Consider the following 20,117-nt stretch of genomic DNA (forward strand, 5'->3'; position numbering starts at 1 on the left):
CTCCCCCGACATCCTACGTGGGTCAGGGGGCTTTGGGCCTGGGGTATGGCTTCAGCCTCCAGACCGAGGAAGCAAAGCCTCAAAGGAACCCATAAAGAAGTGAGAGCCGAGGAAAGACATTCAGGATGACATACACGTCTCTGCAGAGAACTCGAAATACGAACCCATCTATCTCAGCAGTCTATCTCAAGGCTGATCAGCACTAGGAGTGACCTGCAGGGGGCGCTGCCTTCCAGCTTCTAGGATTTGCACTCAATTTACATTTATTTTGCCTGTACCTTCAGAGGTTTTCAAATTACCATTTTATCATTGTCCCCTGAAGGGTGAGCATTTTTCTCTCCCAATTGTTTCTTATCTACCCAAGAGCATGTAGGGAGGTCTCCTTCTCTGAAGAAAAGAATGTAGAAGCTGGGGAGAGGGTGAGGACATAGCAGTCTTGTGACTACAGTTGGTACATCCTTGAAAGGTGGTCTGTCCACGCATTTCTGCAAGATGAGTGGTTTGCAGTTTAAAAGGGCACCTGTAATAAGCTCATTTGGAAAGCAGGAAAGAATCCTTTACAAATCACCCCACCCAGATCCAGCCATTCCTCTCCTGGGTAGGCACCTGAAGCATCAAAGAAGGGACTCAAAGAGATACCTGTATGCCCGTCTTCCCAGCAGCGGTATTCACGACAGCCAAGCGGGGGAGGCTACCCAGTGTCTATCGACAAATGAATAAGTAAACAAAATAGAGTGTATCTGTGCAACGGAATATTATTCAGCCTTAAAAAGGAAGCGAATTCTGACACGTGCTACAACACAGATGAACCTTGAAGACATTCTGTTAAGTACAATAAGCCAATCACAGAAAGATAATACTTTATTCCACTTACACGAGGTATCTGGAGAAGTCAAAATCACAGAGACAGAAAGTAGAATAGTGGTTGCTAGAAGCTGTGGGTGAGGGATGAGTTATTTAATAGGTACGGCGTTTCTGTTTTGCAAGATGAGAAAGTCCTGGAGGTGGATGGGGGTGATGGCTACAAAGCAATGTGAATGTGCTTAATGCCCCTGAACTGTACACTTAAAAATGGTTAAGATAGGGGCTTCCCTGGTGGCGCAGTGGTTGAGAGTCCGCCTGCCGATGCAGGGGGACACAGGTTCGTACCCCGGTCCGGGAAGATCCCACATGCCACAGAGCGGCTGGGCCTGTGAGCCATGGCCGCTGAGCCTGCGCGTCCGGAGCCTGTGCTCCGCAATGGGAGAGGCCACAACAGTGAGAGGCCCGCGAACAGCAAAAAAAAAAAAAAAAAAAAAAGGTTAAGATGGCAAATTTTGTGTGATGCATAGTTTACCAAAGTTAAAAACAAACCATCTGCCCAATCCTTCATTTCCACAGACGCAGAGAGTGAGTGAAGCCTGGAGAATCTCACCATCTCGTGATGAGGATCTCAGACTTCCCTTCGCTGCGCGGTCCAATTATTATTTTCTGATCTTCATGTATTTTTGCAAGTTTTTATTATGAAAAATTTCCAAAAAGAAAGCGAGTGAAACATGTCTAATGAACACCTATATATCCCTCACTGTTATTCAACAATAGTTATCATTTGCCAACTGTGCTTTATGTCTCTATATGCATATATATGTACATATAAATGTGTTTCGTTTTGATAAAACATTCTGAAGATGTATTGCAGACATCATAACACTTCACCCATAAATACTTGAGCATGTATCTCCTAAAAACAGATATTCTTACATCATGTAACTGTCATTATCACACCTAAGAAAACTGTCAATAATTTCCTAGTATCATTGCATATTCAGTTCAGACTCATTTTTTTTTTCTTTCTTTTTTTGCCATCTCCCCCCATTTTCTCGTAGAGTGGCTCTTTTAGAATCAGGATCATGCCAAGTTTCAAGCATTGCGTTTGCCTGTTTCTTTAGCCTCCTTTATGACATAACAGTGCCCCCTACCCCTTTCTTTTGACATTGATCCCTCCCCCCCCAACCCCCACCCCCTCAAAAGAGCTCAGGCCAGTCTGGTAGAAGGGTCTGCTTTCCGGATTTGTCTGATTGTTTCCTTGAGGTGCCGTCTAACCTGTTCCTCCATCCCATGTATACCGGACGTTAGGGCCAAGGCTTGATGCAGTTCCGCTGAGATGTCTCAGGCAAGGATATTTCTCAGGTGATGCTGTGTGCTCCACAGCATTGGCGGTACCTAAAGTCAGGGTGTCCCACCTTAGTGATGCTAAGTTTGGTCACTGGGTTAAAGAGGTGACAGCCAGCTCTCTCCGTCATAAAGGTGAGGTGAGAAGCAATCTGTAGAGTAGGACTTTGTTGTCAATGCACGCATCCCGTTCCCCACAGCTTCTCCTAATGGGTTCAGCCCCCACTGCTGAATCAACTGTTTCACTGATGGTTGCAAAATGGTGATCCTTCTAATTCTCTCACTCCTTCCACATTTATTAACTGGTATATTTTTTTTTCCTGTAAAGAAGAGCTTTCCCTCATTAACTGTGGATGAGCCAGAGTTCTTCCAAATATCAGGGTGTAAATGATTCATCTTTTCTTTTTAATTGCTGATTTCCATAGTAAGGTGTTGGCATAATTGGATTTTTAAAATTTTCTCTCTCCTTTTTCCCCCTTAATTTTGAGTATCACTATGAACTCATGGATTTGGATTTTTTCAATGATTTACATTACATTCCAAAAATTCCTTTTTATGGTCAGTGTATTAGCTTCTGAGGGCTGCTTTAGCAAACGACTACAACTGGGTGGCTGAAGCAGCAGAAGTGTATTCTTTCTCAGTTCTGGAGGCCGGAAGTCTGAAATCAATTACATCTCTTTTTCTGTGAACTTTCTGTTCATGTCTTTTGTCCTCTTTTTCTATGAAATAAGTGAGTTAAAAAAACACTTTAAGGAATTCTCTCTATATTAGGAGGCTTATTTGTGAAATAAGTTGCAAATATTTTGTCTCAGCTTATTTGTTTTGTCTTTGCTTGTTTTCTTTTTGCCTTACAAAAGGAGTTTTGTTTTGTTTTGTTTTTTACCTTGTTTTGGAGGTCGTCTGATTCATCAGCCATTTCTTCTTTTGCTTCTGACTTTTCAGCCATTTTCAGAAAGGTTTTCTTCACTCTTTTTTTTTTTAACGTTTCTATTGGAGTATAATTGCTTTACAATGGTGTGTTAGTTTCTGCTTTATAACAAAGTGAATCAGTTATACATATACATATATCCCCATATCTCTTCCCTCTTGCGTCTCCCTCCCTCCCACTCTCCCTATCCCACCCTTTCACTCTTGATTACAGAAAATTCACCTGTGTTGTTTTCTTCTAGCACTTTTATGGTTCCACTTTTGACACCTAAGAGCTCTGATCCCTTTGGAGTTTTTTTCTGATTACAGGGTGTGAAGTAGGGATCCAGATTTATCTTTTCCAAATAGTCCCTGCATATTCTTCAAGGGAGGCCTAGCTAAAATAAAACCTCTGGTTGTGAATGTTTCTGCTTTGGGGAAGGGGACAGTCTCGTGATGGCCAGGAAACTCTTAAGCATGGAGAACACTGTGTACTGTGGTCCTACACATCATACTGCAAGGGGTGTACAGAGATGTGCTTGGGAATTTGGGTGAGGAAGCGGCCTGCCGAGGAGACAGAGAGCCCAGGATTTCAAAGCTACATTGGTAAGCATGAAAGTCAAGATTGAGCCTTTGTCAATATTCAACCGACAACTTCCGCCTCTTCTCTCCTCAACTCTCAGACCTTCAGAGGATCCTCCTTGCCTCCAGATACAGCTCAGGCTTATTTCTTTCTTTATTTTACATCTTTATTGGAGTATAATTGCTTTACAATGGTGTGTTAGTTTCTGCTGTGTAACAAAGTGAATCAGCTATACATATACATATATCCCCATATCTCCTCCCTCTCACGCCTCTCTCCCACCCTCCCTATCCCACCCCTCTAGGTGTTCACAGAGCACAAAGCTGATCTCCCTGTGCTATGCAGCTGCTTCCCACTAGCTGTCTGTTTTACATTTGGTAGTGTATAGATGTTCATCAGTCTTCATTATATTTTTTAGCTCAGGACCCTCCATGCCTTGCCTTTCTTATCTCCTGTTTCATGTATATCTTAAATCTGACAAGTTATCAGCCAATGAGCCTTACGTGGTCTTACGTCCATGCCTTTGTTCAAGCTGGGTCTTCCTCCTGAAAAGCCCACCCGCCTCAACACCATTTATCAGAGTTCTGATTAAACTGGAAGCCAAGTTCAAACCTCATCCCCACCAGTAAGTTGCCCTCATCGTTCCAAGGGCAACCACTTGGCAAGGTGGCTCTGGGCTGGACCTGACTCTGAGTCACACTGCGGTGGGTCCCCCTTCCATCTCATCTGCTGGACTCCATGCACCTTAAAGCAGGTGTAGGGGATTGACTCGTGTTCCCCCCACCCCCAATTCACACCCACTGAGAACCTCAGAATGTGACCTTGTTTGGAAATAGGGTCTTTGCAGATGTAATTCAGTTCAGATGAAGTCTTACTGAATTGATGTGGGCCCTAAACCCGATGACTGGAGTTTTTCTTTCTTTGCTGCGCCACGTGGCTTGCGGGATCTTAGTTCCCTGACCAGGGACTGACCCTGGGGCCGTGACAGTGAAAGCGCCAAGTCCTAACCACTGAGCCACCAGGGACTTCCCCATGACTGGTGTTCTTATAAAAGGAGAGGACACACAGTGACACGTACAGAGAAGTGTGTCGCCTCTTTGCTGTCACCTCTTTAACCCAGTGACCAAAGTTAAGCCATGTGAAAACACACAGGGAGAGAGACGGCCACGCGCAGATGGAAGCAGAGAGTGGAGGGATGCAGTTGCAAGCCAAGAACATCAGAGATGGCTGGCAACCCCCAGAAGGTAGGAGAGGGCGTGGAACATTCCCCATCACAGACTCCAGAAGGGACCCACCCGGCTGACCCTTTGATTTCAGATTTTTGGCCTCCAGAACTTAGAGAGAATACACTTCTGTTGTTTAAAGCCACGCTGTTTGTGGTACTTTGTCACAGCAGCCTGAGGACACTCATGCATCAGGGAACAGTAATGACGATATTCATGGGTGCCCACACTTTGGCACGCGCTCTGATAAGCATTTACATGAGTCTCTCACTGGACTGTCCTAGTGACCCTGTGAGTTCGGTATTTAAGGTATTGGTGGCATCCCCACGTGCAGGTATAGAAACTGAAGCTTGGTTACTCACCCAGGGCACACTGCCAAGTTGCAGAGCCAGGATTCCAACTCAGCCGTGCTCTCTCTTTCCTCCCCAGATGGCCTGGTTCGTGCACTGCACACCTGTGGCCGCCATGCCAACTGTCCTTCATGAGTAAGGGCTGGAAAAGGCATTCTTGAACAAAACCACAGAAACCCAAATTATAAGTCAAAAAAGGAGAAGGAGTTGATTACATCAAAATTAATGTCTCTTTTCCAGCAAAGTACAATAGAGTTAATAGGAAGATAACAGATGGCGGAAGACACTTGAAATATCTATAGTCAACGAAGCACACATTTCTGTGTGTTGCAATCCTGCAAAGCAACAAGGAGACGATAGTAACTCTCCTGAGAGAAAAATGGTCGAAAGGTAAGAACTGACCATTTATGGAGGATGAAAACCACAAGACTGACAAGAATATTAAAAAATGCTCCATCTCATTTACAGAGAGAGGTACGTTAAAACAAGAATGGGTCACTATAGCCCTATTATACTTTACAATTAAGAGTGTTGGCAGGGATGTGGGCATTTTCGTAGACTTCTAGTGAGGCTGTAGCCTGGGGCAGCTGTCCTGGAGAACAGTTGGGTGGTGTTTCTTAAAAGTAAGTCTGTGTCGGGCTTCCCTGGTGGCGCAGTGGTTGAGAGTCCGCCTGCCGATGCAGGGGACACGGGTTCGTGCCCCGATCCCGGAAGATCCCACATGCCGCGGAGCGGCTGGGCCCGCGAGCCATGGCCGCGGAGCCTGTGTGTCCGGAGCCTGTGCTCTGCAACGGGAGAGGCCACAGCAGTGAGAGGCCCGCGTACAGCAAAAAAGAAAAAAAAAAAAAAAAAAAAAAAAAAAGTAAGTCTGTGTAAAAATTTTGGAGGTGATGGATATGTTTAGTACCTTGGCTGGGGTGATGGTACCACAGGTGCGTGCCATGTCCAAAGTCATCAAGATATAACATTAATCTTCTGTGTATCAATTATACCCCTGTAAAGCTAATTTTTTTCCTCTAAAAACAACAGAGTAAGTCCATGCATACTCTGTGATCCACAGTTTTAGTCCTAGTTACGTATCCCAAAGAAATTCTCAGCTGGTCGCATACGGGAACAAGTAGTGAAGTTTATCACAGTGTTGTTTCTGGTGGCTCTATGGGTGTCGTTCCCTGGGAGAGTGGGGAGTAGATCAGGGTAGATCCACATCATTGAATAATCGTCAGCGGTTAGAAGCTACTGGCTGCACGTATACAGGGCAAGGTACGTGAAGCTTCAAATCATAAAGTTGAGTGGGGAAAACAGTAAGAAGCAGATTGCCATTTATGACATAGTCCATTCAACTAAGTTAAAAATATATGCATATATTTATATACATATGTGTCCATTCGGACACAGTGCTAGACAGCAAGGGGACAATGACAGGACTGGAGAGGCCAGGGCTGCTGAGAGCCTCAGGGGATACTGCCAGGAGCTTGGAGTCCACCCTCCAGTAAATGTGTGACCCCTGAAAGCAGGGGGCTGCCACACAGAAAGCTGAAGCAGGAGAACCACTCAAATGGATGAACTTATGACACTGAAAAGGACATATTTTTGACTAGTGGTGTCCTTCCAAAGGCCTTCAAATCTCATTGCATCTGGAAGGTCTTTTGTTTGTGAGGGACAGAAACCCAACTGAAACTAACATCAGCGGAAATAGTTTTTGCCTCATGGAACTCAGAGGACCAGGGTGAAGCTGGCTGGCATCAGGGACTCCGGAGTTTGAGGGGGTAGCAACCTACATTTCTCTTTCCATCTCTGTCTCTCTTTATCTCTGTTTCTCTGTGTCTTTTCCATCTTTTGGCTGGACTCCTCACAGCGCTTGGTGTAGGGGAGGGAGAGGGGGAGGGTCACAGCTTTCTCATCCCAGTTTAGTGACCCCAGAGGAAAGACAACATCTCTTTCAGCATCCACGTATAAAGACTCAGGGAAGCACCCTGATTGGCCAATGGGTCACATGTCCAACTGTACCAACCCCTTTGGCTGGATGCCCAGGATCTTGGATTGGCTAGACCTGGTCCAGGTGCCTGTGGCCTGAGGGTGATGCTGTGGTTGTCCCCAGGAAGGGGAGGGGGAGATGCTGCACAGATGAATGCCTCACACACATCAAGTGGGTGCCACCGGCCTCCAAGGGCTCACCCCTTCCGTTTTCTGTCACACTCAGACAGGCTGGACATGACAGTTGGAGAAAGCCCGGTCAGGAAGCCCCTGCCACGGGGAGGCTCCAGGGTGGTACGTGGAAAGTAGTGGTCTGATTAACATCTATTTAGCCAATGACAAAAATCAACCCCAGAAAAGCAGAAAATAGCAAGGCAGCCCCTGGGGAGGGGACGGAGTCAGTGGCAGGGCTGCCTCTGCCTTTCCTCCCAGCTTCTTCTCACAGCCCCTGGTGGTCCATACTGAGAGAACAATTACCATTCTTCTTCCAGACACTGTATAAACAGTAACAGCGCGGTTATGGCCCCCTTGAGGTCCAGGAGCTGATGAGACTCCTGTATCATTGCTCCCTTCCATGGAGGAGAGCATTCCAGCAGGATGAGATCACGGAGCCCAGGAAGATTGTGGGTAGGGAAGGGCGGGTCCTGGGCTGGAGCTCTGGAGCAGTGCCCCTCCCCCGACTTCATCCATTAACCCAACTCTCCCAATCACTGGTGGTCTCAGAATGTGCCTGAGTTCCTGCCATGGTGCTAATGCGAAGGCAGGAATCTGTTCCTGAACCCAGACCGCCCCGCCCCTAACTAACTACACAGAAGTCAGCAGTGGGTGGACTGACTCCAGGCGGTGACTGGATGCTGACTGTGAGCGCAGTTAACCAATTACCAAAACTAACATTTATCGAACTAGGTTCTATGCTGGTTACATCTTAACGTCTCATTGAATCCACCCCAAATCCCCATTAGGTAGGCTTTTTTTTTTTGCGGTACGCGGGCCTCTCACTGTCGTGGCCTCTCCCGTTGCGGAGCACAGGCTCCGGATGCGCAGGCTCAGCGGCCATGGCTCACGGGCCCAGCCGCTCCGTGGCATGTGGGATCTTCCCAGACCGGGGCACGAACCCGCGTCCCCTGCATCGGCAGGCGGATTCTCAACCACTGCGCCACCAGGGGAGCCCGAGGTAGGCATTATTATTAGCCATATGTTGCAGATGAGGAAACTAAGGCTCACCCAGGCAGCACGATGGCAGAAACCTGCCTTCACACTCTCGTCTGTTTGAATCACGACCTCTTGGCTTCCCTCAGCTGCCTCCATGGTGTGTTAGGCGGGTGGGATTTCCAGGTCAATGCTCACCTCCCCCATAAGCCGGTATGATTATACAGGATGTGCACGGCTCAAGGGTCCCCAGGAGGAGTGTGGGTGCAGGTAGGTGGGTAGAGGCCAAAATACAGCCCGGGCTCTGCTCACGTGGGCTATGGGCCCAGGAGGAGTGCTTTTTTGTAATTCTCACAAAGGCAACCCACGGGCTGACCCCCCTGGGCCTCTTGGAATTCTGACGGCACCCACCGCGCTAGCCACTCACACAGCAGGCCCCTTAAGCCATATGCTGCCTTGCCTTGTGACCCAACTAGTTCCCATGACAAAACTTGTTATTTCCGTAACTCCGCCAGCGCTGACTGCCTGCAGGCGCTTGCTTCTTTTAGTTCTTTTCTTCCCAACCGCCTCTCCTATTCCTAGTTCATGAAACCTACCTTTCTTTTAAAACCCGGCGGGATGCTCACTCTTTCAGAGAGCCTTTCAGACACCACAGCTGAACCGCGGCCTCTCTCAGGCTGTTTGGTATCAGTCACAGCGTCTACTATACCCTGCCTCTGATAAGGACCATCATCCTTCAAGCATTCACTCGGCGCGGGTCGCTGCGCTAAACACTCTCCATACTTTTTCTCCCTGATTCCTCACTTCACTCCTGTTATTATGCCCATTTCACAGAGGAAGAAACTGAGGCTCAAGGGACTTCAAGACTTGCCCAGGTTTACACTGCTAGGAAGCAGCGGAGCAGGAACTGAACTGAGGGCTTCTGCTTTTAAAGCTGCCTGCTCTGATCAGGGTGGTTTTCCATAGACGTCGCGACCAGGTCTGAAACGCCAGCAACCTGAGGGTAGAAGCCACTGTGGGTCTCCGCAGGCCCAGAGGTGGGCTTCTCTAAACACTCCGCGAAGGAAAGAAGGCTGCCCTGGTGCAGCTTTTCTCTTTCCCCAGATGAGCTGCCACTCCTCCAAGGCTCCACAGCAGACCCTTCGCCCACAGGGGCCCTACGGGCTCTTCGGGAAACATGAACGCAGCTCTGCGGCCGGGCACACGGAGACCCTGGAAGGGGCACCCGGGTCTGCGAGCGGAGAAGGAACCTCCGCAATGCGTGAGGCACTCCAACCACACCCAGCCGGGCCAACTTGTTTACGCCTCTTGCCCGGCCCGGCCCGGCCCGACCCGCCGCCCCGCCCCTCGCTCTCATCGCGTAGCTCCTCCCGCCGCGCCGGCCCTTCTTTTTGCCTCCTTCGCAGTCACAAGATCTCTCAGCGGCTCCCTTTCGGAATCCTTCCGCCCGTCCCCGCCCCCCTACCTTACAAACTCTCCTTGGTTCTTTCTCGACTGGTTAGCATCATCAGTAATGAGCAGAACTGCCCCTTCCTTCCAAAGGTGCTGCCGACCTCGGACATCTGTCGTCGGGTTCGACGGGGTGGGAGGCGAGATCCCGCTGGGACTCTTTTTCGTGGCGGAGGCTGCAGCGGCCTCGTACATTTCACGACGGGGGGAGGTGCTGTACGTCCAAGATGGCGGCGCCCTGTAGGCTGGAGGAGCTGTGAGGTAAACAGCTGAGGGGGAGGAGACGGTGTGTGAGTATGAGGGTGTCGCCCCCTCCCTTTCATGGGGGCTTCTCAGGGAAGTCCTGGCACCATGGCCTCAGTCTGGGAGGCCCTGTGGGGCTGGGGCAAGGGGCTCTCTTGCCGGAGAAGGGACACCGGGAAGGGGGGTTCGGAGAGCTTTCCCCTCCCTCTAATTACGCGTTATCTCCGGCGGGGCCCGGCCGGGCTGGCGGGTCCCTGGGGAGGAGAGGCGGCCCCGGCCTGCACGTCGCCCCTCTTCGGCGACGGAGGGGACGGCTGCAGCCCCGCACCGCGGAGCCGAGTGCAGGGGTGAGGTGGGCCCGGTCGCCAGCCCCTCGCTGGGTGGGGTGACAGGTTCCCGCGGGGTGTGGAGAGCGGGGGCGAGACCCTCGACTGGAGGGCGGGGCCGGGCGGTGGGGCTGGTTCCCGGGCTTGTTGAGAGGGGTCAGGGGTTGGGGGGGCGGGGGATGAATGGAGGCTGCCTGTGGGCATCAAGGACCCGCCTGGACTCGGTGTCTCCGCTGAAATTTGCATGACCGAGCGCGTCGCTCCGGGTGTGCTCGTGGGTATTTAATCGACGGTGAAAGACAGTTGCTTTCGAGTCAGCAGAGGTGATTCTCAAGAGGCAGCTATTTGCAGAGCCACTCCTAGACGCTCATTCATTCATTTGAGGAACTGGAGGGTGGAGAGCCCGCAGTCAGAGCCCTTTGAGAATGAAAGCTGTTTCTTTGTGTTTTCTGTTCCAGAGTTTTGCTTCGTGTGCTTTGGATTTGGGGGTGTGGGGGGAGGCTTTGGAGGGGTCGCGGTCCTCTTGACAACAGCAGCTTGTTTATGGGGCACTCGCTGAGCAAGTGCTTTCAAGTCATCCTCTCCTGTAGCCCTCGAGACAAAGGGGAGAGGCAGCCACTCTTAACGCCTCCATTTTTCAGATGAAGAAACTGAGGCCCCGAGAGAGGAGGGTCCCTTGCCCAAGGTCACCCCTCTGGGATTATGTGAGCCAGGACTGGAACTGGGGTCTGACTGCCTCCCAGACTGTGCTCCTGTCTCTATTTGTACACCCAAGACTCTCTCATTTATCTCTTATTTGATCAAAGCTGGCCCGTCATTCTTTCTAAGTAGGTGATTAGAATTAATCAGTTGGCCGAGGTCTGTGCATAAGTGCCTCTGTGTGTGTGTGTGTGTCTTTAATTTTGAGGAGGGGCACCCTTGCTTATATACCTTAGCTTTTGTTGGGGGTGGCAGTGTTGTGCCTGTAAACATGTTAGTCTAAATTACGCCGGAAAGTATTTGATGTTTTCATAAAACTCACGTGTTTACTGCAGAAAGTCGTGCTAAAATCCTTGCTGGATTTTTTTATAGAAAGCATAGAAATAGCCCTTCACTTTACATAGCGTAAGCTGTAAAAGTACTAAAATAGAATAATACTCTTCTGAGATTCATAGGTTTATAATTTGGGGATCAACTTGGAGTCGTCTGAATTCACACATGCTGGCAAAGTGGAGCTGTAAATTTCGAGAAGCGTCATAAAACCAAACCTTGTGGGAGCCCTTGATTTACAGAGCAACCACCTGTGATTCTTAAGTTGACCATTCCTGAGTAAACCTGGAGCACGCACGTGTGAAAACTGATGTAGGGTTGTGTGCGGAAATGCACCTTTAACAGTCACGTATCAGGCCAATGAGGTGCCTCAGAAACACTGTCAGATTCTTTGCTATTTCTCTGGGGAGTCACAGGTTCTCCCTCTAACCACCTGGTGTAAACTTAAGGGGTATTTATAGAGGGTGTCAATGGAAACTATCCTCTTACCAAACTGCATATCTTACCCAGACGCTCTTACATCACGTGCACGGAAGGGCGAACGATGTAAGCTTTCTTTGCTTCACGCATTTCCTGGTGTCATGAAGACTTTGGGATGTTCCTAATTGCCTAGCTAGACAGATTCCTAGGCAGCTACACGCATTCTTACTTGTTTTCATTAAATTGGAGTGTCTCAAATCCTGTGACTCAGTTGTACTCTTCCTCACTGGTTTCTTAAGAGCAAAGACGTCCCATGCTGCTGCTGTCCGGGTGTGATAAGATGCCTTCTGTGCATACCTGTTTTCATGTGTGAGGCGAAACTGAACAGTCTTACTAGGACAAATCAAATACATGCCTGTCTATGGGATGTTTATAGAGTAATGAAATTACTGGAAACGAGAGATCTCTAACAGTAGCGTCCATCAAAACCTTCATGCACAGGTTATCTGGCCCCATAGTAGGCAGATTTGCATATTCGGTCTTTAAGGACACCCTGGATGTGTATTTTGGAAGAAGTCATAGGTGATTCTGATGTGCACCAGGGGTTGTGGACCAGTGGCTAAAGTAGCCACTTCGGCTATTTTGCTTTTAATTTATAATATATTGCAGAGGCATTTCTTAAAATAGCTTCTAACCTCTGGTGTATATAGTGGTAGGTAAGTTTGGGGGTCTGAATTACAGCTGACTTGATCTTACAGATCTGTCTTCTTTCAGAGTTTGTTAAGGTACAGGTATGGTTCTTTTCCGGGTTCTAGGGCCATGGTAGACTAAAGTTAACTTTTTCTGGAATTAACTGGATATTCTTGGCTGCAGATGAGCCAAATACAGCAATACATCAACCATTTCAAGCTTTTCTAAAAGTCAAATAGCTTTCGACTTCTAACAAGCCACTAAATTCTCTGAGCTTCAGTTTATTCATTTGTGAAATAAGAGAGTTGGATTGTAAATGAGTATTTCAAAGTCTAAATTTCTGAGATTTCAAGTCCTTCTGGGGCTTCAGTTAAAGATTCTACATTGATTGAATCAAAGTGTTAATGGCTTTATAATAACTGAGCAAACGGATGACTTTTAGTGCGACCTGTTTTTTCCTTTCCTTTATATTACATTTTTAAGAAGGTATTCCTTAAAAGTTCCTCATATTATAAATCTCCCTTTGAGAGATTAGTTTTATTTGTATTAGTTTTGTTTGTCATTTAAGTAGCTGCAAGCATGAAAGAAAAGTATACTCGATAGCATTTAAATCTCGAGCTTTTTGCTTTAAAAACACATATGTATTTATAATTAGCATATACTCAAAAACTGAATTTTCCCCCCTCAGTGTTTAGTTTGCATGAAATACTGATTTTTTCCATTGGTCTAAAAAAGGTTTTAGACCAATTAAATTGGTCTAAAATTACCATCAGCAATTTTAGATTATTCTTTTTCTGATTTACTTGTTAATCATGTAGTTCCTAGACATTAGTAATTTAATGTCTAGTGTCTATTTTTGGGAGGGGGAGAATTTAAAAAAATATGTATATATAAAACATATATAATCCCAGGACCTTGCTAATTTCTTCTTGTCCATTCTGTTGTGCAGTACTAACTTTTGTTCTATACAGGGAAGTAGCAAAAGGTTATAAAACACTTTTTAAGGTTGAATGAATTCAGATTGTCATCTAATGAGTAAAGTGCCCTAAAAACCTAGCTTTGATACAGAGCAAGACATGGTAGTTACTGGCCTAGAATTCACAGGCCACTTTCTAAAGTAAAGATAATGGCAATAGAAGCCAAGAAGTACTTGAGTAACAAGGGACAACTTTACCCTTCGGTCGGTGATGGAGGACACAGTGGGCCGTGTTAAGAAAAAACAGATGCGGTGACTGAAATGTCTGCAGTTGTTAAGACCTGGGCTGCTCTGAGTAGCTCCACAGAGCGCACGAGTACAGCAACAAACGTGAAATGTATCCATTTTAAGCTACAGAACGACTGTATCAATGTTTCAAGTATAAGTGATTAAATGTAGACTTCTAAGGCTTATGTACCCATTTTGTTTAGTAGTAATATTGTTACGATAAAGTTTATATTTATTGGCACAGTGCCAAACAGTGTGCTGTGTTTTTTACATGCGTGATCCTGTTAGCTCTTCCCACAGCCTGAAGGGGCGGGAGAGAGAGATGAGCACGCTGAGGCTTAAGGTCACTTATTCAGTGGCTGAGCTGGGATTTGAGCCCTGTTGGTTGACTCCAGAACACACACATTTAATCTTTCACTGTGATAAATTGTCTGAACTGCTGATCTCATAAACTAACTCAAAGGTCAATGGTTCTTAAGTTTTGGGGGGGCCTCCGTTACCCTCTGAGAAGTTGTGGGAAGCTGTGGACCAAATATCCTTTTCTGTCCCATCAGCACCAAGAACAAAATCCATACAGATACGAAATTTTGGATATGGCTTCAGGAACTTTACAGACCCAGCCTGAAGCCCAGCTGATCATTCTAGATAGATTACTGCTCTTAAAAATGGACTTGGGCTTTAAAAAAGAAACAAACAAACAAAACAGTAGATAGGAAAGGCCCACGTCTTTTAAAGATGGACTATGTACTGTTTGTATTATAAATCATTTTCTTACACTTTTATATTGAAAGGTTCTTTACACTTCACTGGGAGATCAACCTTAGGTGCCACATTAAAAAAAAAATTGTAAGTGGAGAACTCAGGTGTGTAACTTGCTAAATGCTTGTCAAGCTTGGCATTCAGTCTGTGTGTACCTTTAGCACCTGGCAGAATTCCATTGGGCTTTTTTCCCCAAGGTTTATGCACTATTTTTTTTCCTTTAGAACCTCAAAAGTATATATAAAATATATATTAAATATATATTTTTAATATTTCTTGCCTTCATCCTTCTTCCTAGACTAGTGGTTCTCAACCTTTTGTGGGCATCAGAATCGCCAGGAAGACCCCACTCCCAGATTCAGAGGTCTCTGACCACCAAGGCTCAAGGCCCAAGAATTTGCATTTCTAACAAATCCCCAGGTGATGCTGATGTTCCTGGTGTGAGGACCACATTTGAGAACCACGTGTGTTAGTCCTAGACTATCAAACCCTGTGCCTTTATTCCCTAGGATATTTCTGTTTTAGTCTTGTGAACTTGAAACCTAAAGAAATCTTAACAGTTTTCCTCAGATTTCTTTTAAGGGAAGCTCTGTTTTTTGAAACATGATATTTGGTTTATTTTCTTGGTAAATAATTTTGTTCATGCTAATAGAAAGTTAACACATAAGAAACATTATTTATAGATGAGCTACACCTTACCAAAATCAAGCTCTGTCCCTGCAGGCAGGTTACTAGAGGATTTACCTCTGAAATAGGGTAGGTATACGCTTCAGCAAATTGCCCTTCCAGGTCCCTCACGGCAAAAGTTCTGAATGGAGAATCTGGAGCTCTCCTGCCCCTGTTTATACGACCTAGAGAGGGACCACAACTGCTGAGACCATGTAAATCACACATGACTACACATTTTGGCAGGTTTTGCTACCAGCTGTTCTACTTTCACACACTGAGTGGTATTTCCTACCCCTTTCTTTCCTTCTGTGCATTGGTAGGAAGAGTGAATTGGAGCTTGTATCTTACCTTTTTTGGAATGCTTTTGTGCTGAAGGCAATTTTATTCACTTGATAGAATACTACTCTAAGAAATCACCTGAGCGTTACTGAGCCAGAGTCAAACATCGTTGTGTAGTAGTACATTATTAATTTTAATAAATTTATTTATTTATTTTTGGCTGCGTTGGGTCTTCGTTGCTGCGCGGGCTTTCTCTAGTTGCTGCGAATGGGGGCTACTCTTCGTTGTGGTGCGTGGGCTTCTCATTGCAGTGGCTTCTCTTGTTGCAGAGCACGGACTCTAGGCGTGTAGGCTTCAGTAGTTGTGGCACGTCGGCTCAGCAGTTGTGGCGCACGGGCTTAGTTGCTCCATGGCATGTGGGATCTTCCCGGACCAGGGTTCGGACCCGTGTCCCCTGCATTGGAAGGCGGATTCTTAACCACTGTGCCACCAGGGAAGCCCAGTAGTGTGTTATTGACATATTATTATTATCTGTATTATCTGTGTAATGTTTCTGTTCTACTTAATACTGTACTTGATAATGAAATAGTCTATCTATGCCTGAACCTGTATCTGAATTGTCTTTGAACTTTTTTAGATAAAAACCTCAGTACAGAAAACAAGTTACAGTAAAGAGACATCTGCTTTCGTTTATACCTGTAGTTGTGTTTTTACATCGTAGAAAAGTTGCACAAAATTATCTAGGTGATGTGATATGCAGTTACATACTTTATGTGATTTGGGGTTCTGAGGAGTCCTAGGGGATAGAAGGCCACACACACACAGCACTGATTTTCCAAAAGTCTGAATATTCAGCTGATATTTTCAGATAAAATACTTCGTGAAGGCATTTAGGTACCTGCCAATAGTATTTCATAAAGGTATATTACAGCTCTCAGGTCTCCCATGGCTCGTAATGCATCTTGCCTAGGGCAGAGATGTGTGAAAAAATGTGTACAGGTCCTGCTAATGACATCTCTACATGGCTGTTGAGCTGGAGTTTGTGTGTACCCCACATATACACACCATCTCTCTGTAAACACCTACAGAATGAAATGAAGGTGAAATGTGAAAACAAGTTGACCTATGTTCCTTCTGCTTAATCTCAAAACACTAAAGCACAGAGCTGTCATCTTCCTCAAACCTACCCTTTATTTCTACTCAAAAAGACTTGTAGAAGTGCAATTACAGTGTTGCTTTCTGGTGAGAATACAACTTTTGGGTCCAAGAGGAAGAGTCCAGATCTGAGGGCATGTTTCTTTTTTAATTTGGCTTTCGAAGATAAGAACATGGATTGGCCCTGTTATGCTCTGACAGGTGTTTCCATCCATACCCCTCAAGGGTACACATTTTTTGAGGAGGGTCTTCTTCATTCCTCACTTCTGATCAGGAAGTTCACAGGTCGCATGATTTTACCTAGTAGTACCTCCATAGGGCAGGATTTAAATATAAATGAATAAGTAAACACTTAAAAATATAAATAACGCCAGGTAGCCCCTGACTGGCCAACATTTATCACCATTACCATTTTTAAGCATAGCAATAAAGAAGGTAAGAAGTCTTAATGTCGAGCATTGGACAAAAAACATTCTGATTTCCTATGCCAGTTCCTTTATCTAGGACAGTGATCCTGGCTAGGCAGGCTATAAGATCTCATCTTGTATACATCCTAATTTTACCCTTGCCTTAGATACTCCTTTTCAGGTAAAAGATCCAACTGGGATTAATTGCAAGAGGAAGTCTACATGACTCAGTGGAGTAGCAGCTGAAGCTAAGATTCTGAAGATGAGAGGCTCCAGTGTTTTAATTCTAGCTCTTTTGGCTGAGTGACTGTGGCTGGGCAAGCACCCCCTGTGTGAATGGTTTCGTTGGCCTTTTTGGAAAGCCAGCCTGCCTTCCAGCTCTGCACGCACACTTGCAGGATGCCACTGAGGACCACAGTTAGCGGCGTTAATGCCTGGAATGTGTTCTACAGGGAAATGTAATTACCGCGTCATCTGGAGCAAGAGGTTTTAATTGTTAGAGAGCTGCTCAACACACTAGTTCAACTTTGACCAGGATCGTATGTGGAACGGCTCGTTTCCCAGCTCTTCCCTGTTCAGTGTAATTAGACATATGTCGTGTATGAGGTTCAGCTTTTCATATCTGTATTCACCCCTGGAATGGCTACCAAAGAAGCTGATGCAATCTTTGTTGACTTGAACAGGGTATATTTCCCCCTTGTGTGCCAGATGCTGCAATAGGCCCTGGGTCCCCGTCCCCATGGAGCTTACAATCTAGTGATCAGGCTGTACCTAAACCTAGTTTGAAGGGCCCACATTTTAAAAGCAAACTGGAATGTATTTACATATACTCATATTTAACAAGGATATTTAATATGAGGTAATTTAGGTAGAAAGCAGGGCAAAAAGGGAAAGAAAATAGGGAGAAATGATAGCTGTTCTCAAATATTTTATGCTTGTCATGTAGAAGATTAGATTAAGGTTGTGTGGTTTCAAAGGCAGAATTCAACTTTGTACATTTATTTAAGAAATATTTTAACTCCTAATCATTCAGTGAACAAGTCCCAGGCACTGCGGCAGCTGCAAGAGGCACAGTACTGGAGAAGCCCCTGTCTCTCCCTGGCTGGAACTGCTGTTCTGGTGAGGGGGACATATTCAGTAACTAATTACACTTGCTTAGTTGGTTGTGGTCCATGAGACCAAGAAATACAGGCTGCTGAGAGTATGTGATGGGGCCTGACCTGGTCTGGTCCTGAGTGGAGGGAAGTGAAGGCGTCTCTGATGAAGCGCACGTTTAAGCTGAGGTTTTTCAGGGTGAAGACTGAGCTTGGGAGGGGGGCAGAGGTGGAGTCTCTCGGGCATAGGGACAACACGTACCTGGTCCTGAAGTGGGGACGTGTGTGGCTTGGCTGAGAATCTGTGCGGCTAGTGGGGCAGGGCCGTGGGGAGGGAGGGGGCGTGGTGGGTTTGAAGCGATGCGGACCCACCAAGCGCTTCGTGCCTGGCGCTGCTCTTCCTCTCGGGCTCCTCGGGTGGTTTCTCTGTGCCACGCACCGTGCCGAGGGCTATGGGTGTTCCTCTCCTGCAGGCCTCACGCAGCCTTAGGAGGTAGATGCCACCGTTCTTCTCACTGTACAGGTGACGTAATTTAAGGTTGGACATTAGAGACTTAGGATAAATCACCCAAAGTTACACAGCTACTCAGTGGCAGAGGTTGGATTTCAACTCGGAGCTCTTAATTCTGGAGCCCATCCTGCCCATGCATTTCCTGCCCATTCGTTTATAGCTCTAATAAAGACAGTTAACAAAAGGCAGAGTTTACAAGTTCAGCACAATATAAAGAATTTTCCAGCAGCCAACTGTTCAGAAATGTAGATGGGGAGAGGCATGTGCACCCAGTGATTATAAGTGTTCATTCCAGCGGAAACCAGATGGCCACCTGTCAGGGATGTGCAGTAGGAAAGAGGTGGAAGCCAGTGAATCCTGAACTTCCTCTGATTGCGTCTGGGATCTCACTTCACTGTGAGATTGATATTGACAGATGCGTGTTTCTTCTCTTCAGTGACCATGAAAGACACCAGGTTGACAGCACTGGAAACTGAAGTACCAATTGTCCCCAGAACAGGTAAGGTACAAACTCAGTCCAGTGGTTGGGGGAAGGTGGAAGAGAATCATTTATCCTGTCTGTGGCTGTACTAGGGCAAAGATGTTTCTTTGCATTCAGGATTAACGTTGATGGTTTTAGCTACTTGCCGGGAACTAGACCTTCTGTGTCGTGAAGTAATTAGTCAAATTACCGGTAATTTTTTAACTGCTTATTCCGTGCCAGGCATGGTGTTAAGTGCATTCTATGGTTATTTATTTTGTTCTTCACAGCTTTTGGTGTATCTCCGTTTTACAGATGAGGAATTGGGCTCTGAAATGTTACATAATTTTCCTAAGGTTGTATAGTTAGTACCTGGTGTACCTGCTACTCAAATCAGTTCATTCTAGAAGCAGTCTAAGCGTTGGTTCTAACGCCTAGATAAAATTGAAGCCTGTGTGTCTGAGCAAGTCATTTAACTAGCACAGAGGTTCTCATCCCTGGCTGTGCCTTAACAATCCACACAGGCATATAAAACAAGCCAGATGTCCTGTCTGGACCCCACCCCTTAACCTGCTCAGGATTGTGTGGGCTCTCCAGGTGATTCTAATGTACGTCCTGGACTGAGGACCCCTGAGCTAAGGAATTAGTATTTACATTGTAACGTGGCTTTATTTATTAATTGTCTTAATTAGTTTTTTTGGGATGAGTTGCATGCTATCGTGGTTTCTAGGAATTGGAGGAGTCCTGGAATATATCCTTCCTAAATATTGAGGCTTTGGCATTTCTAATGCCAGTGGATATTAGTGGATATTAGTGGATACTAATGTAGTCTGAGTGACCTGACTGATCCCTGAGCTCTAATTTTGAGTTTACTGGCAGGAGTGTGCAGTGCAACAGCTTTCTGTGTCTGCAGGAAGGGTGTAGGGGAGATAGGGAAGTGTTTGGTCTGCTGTCTTTATACACAGATGGCTAATGGGATTCATTTAATGCCTCACTGGTTGCTATTTGCTGTATTCTGTCACTGTCTTCCTCACCTTACCTCCTAGGAATTGTGAAATAAGGTGGAGATTTTTGCCTTAAAGATGG

General features: G+C 46.2%; 1 protein-coding gene and 1 long non-coding RNA gene across 3 annotated transcripts in view; one reads left to right on the plus strand and one right to left on the minus strand.

The window, feature by feature from the left end:
• Positions 1–423: 423 nt before the first annotated feature.
• On the minus strand, positions 424–9,612 carry LOC309803248. Of its 2 annotated transcripts, none has more exons than XR_014293918.1 (3): positions 8,933–9,612; positions 5,226–5,369; positions 424–485 (listed from the first exon to the last, which is right to left on the minus strand). It is a non-coding gene; the product is annotated as an uncharacterized lncRNA (long non-coding RNA). The 2 variants fall into 2 exon arrangements; XR_014293919.1 differs by lacking the exon at positions 424–485 and adding an exon at positions 640–702.
• Positions 9,613–9,821: 209 nt separating this feature from the next.
• The window catches only part of TSC1 (TSC complex subunit 1), a 45,053-nt gene continuing 34,757 nt past the window's right edge, over positions 9,822–20,117 (plus strand). The window contains exons 1-2 of the mRNA XM_082619242.1: positions 9,822–10,046; positions 19,008–19,070. The gene's annotated coding sequence lies outside the window, so the exon portion shown is untranslated. The remainder of the gene's footprint in view (positions 10,047–19,007; positions 19,071–20,117) is intronic.

The sequence above is a fragment of the Mesoplodon mirus genome (genome assembly GCF_964341445.2).
Source record: "Mesoplodon mirus genome assembly, chromosome: 1".
Lineage (NCBI taxonomy): Eukaryota > Metazoa > Chordata > Mammalia > Artiodactyla > Ziphiidae > Mesoplodon > Mesoplodon mirus.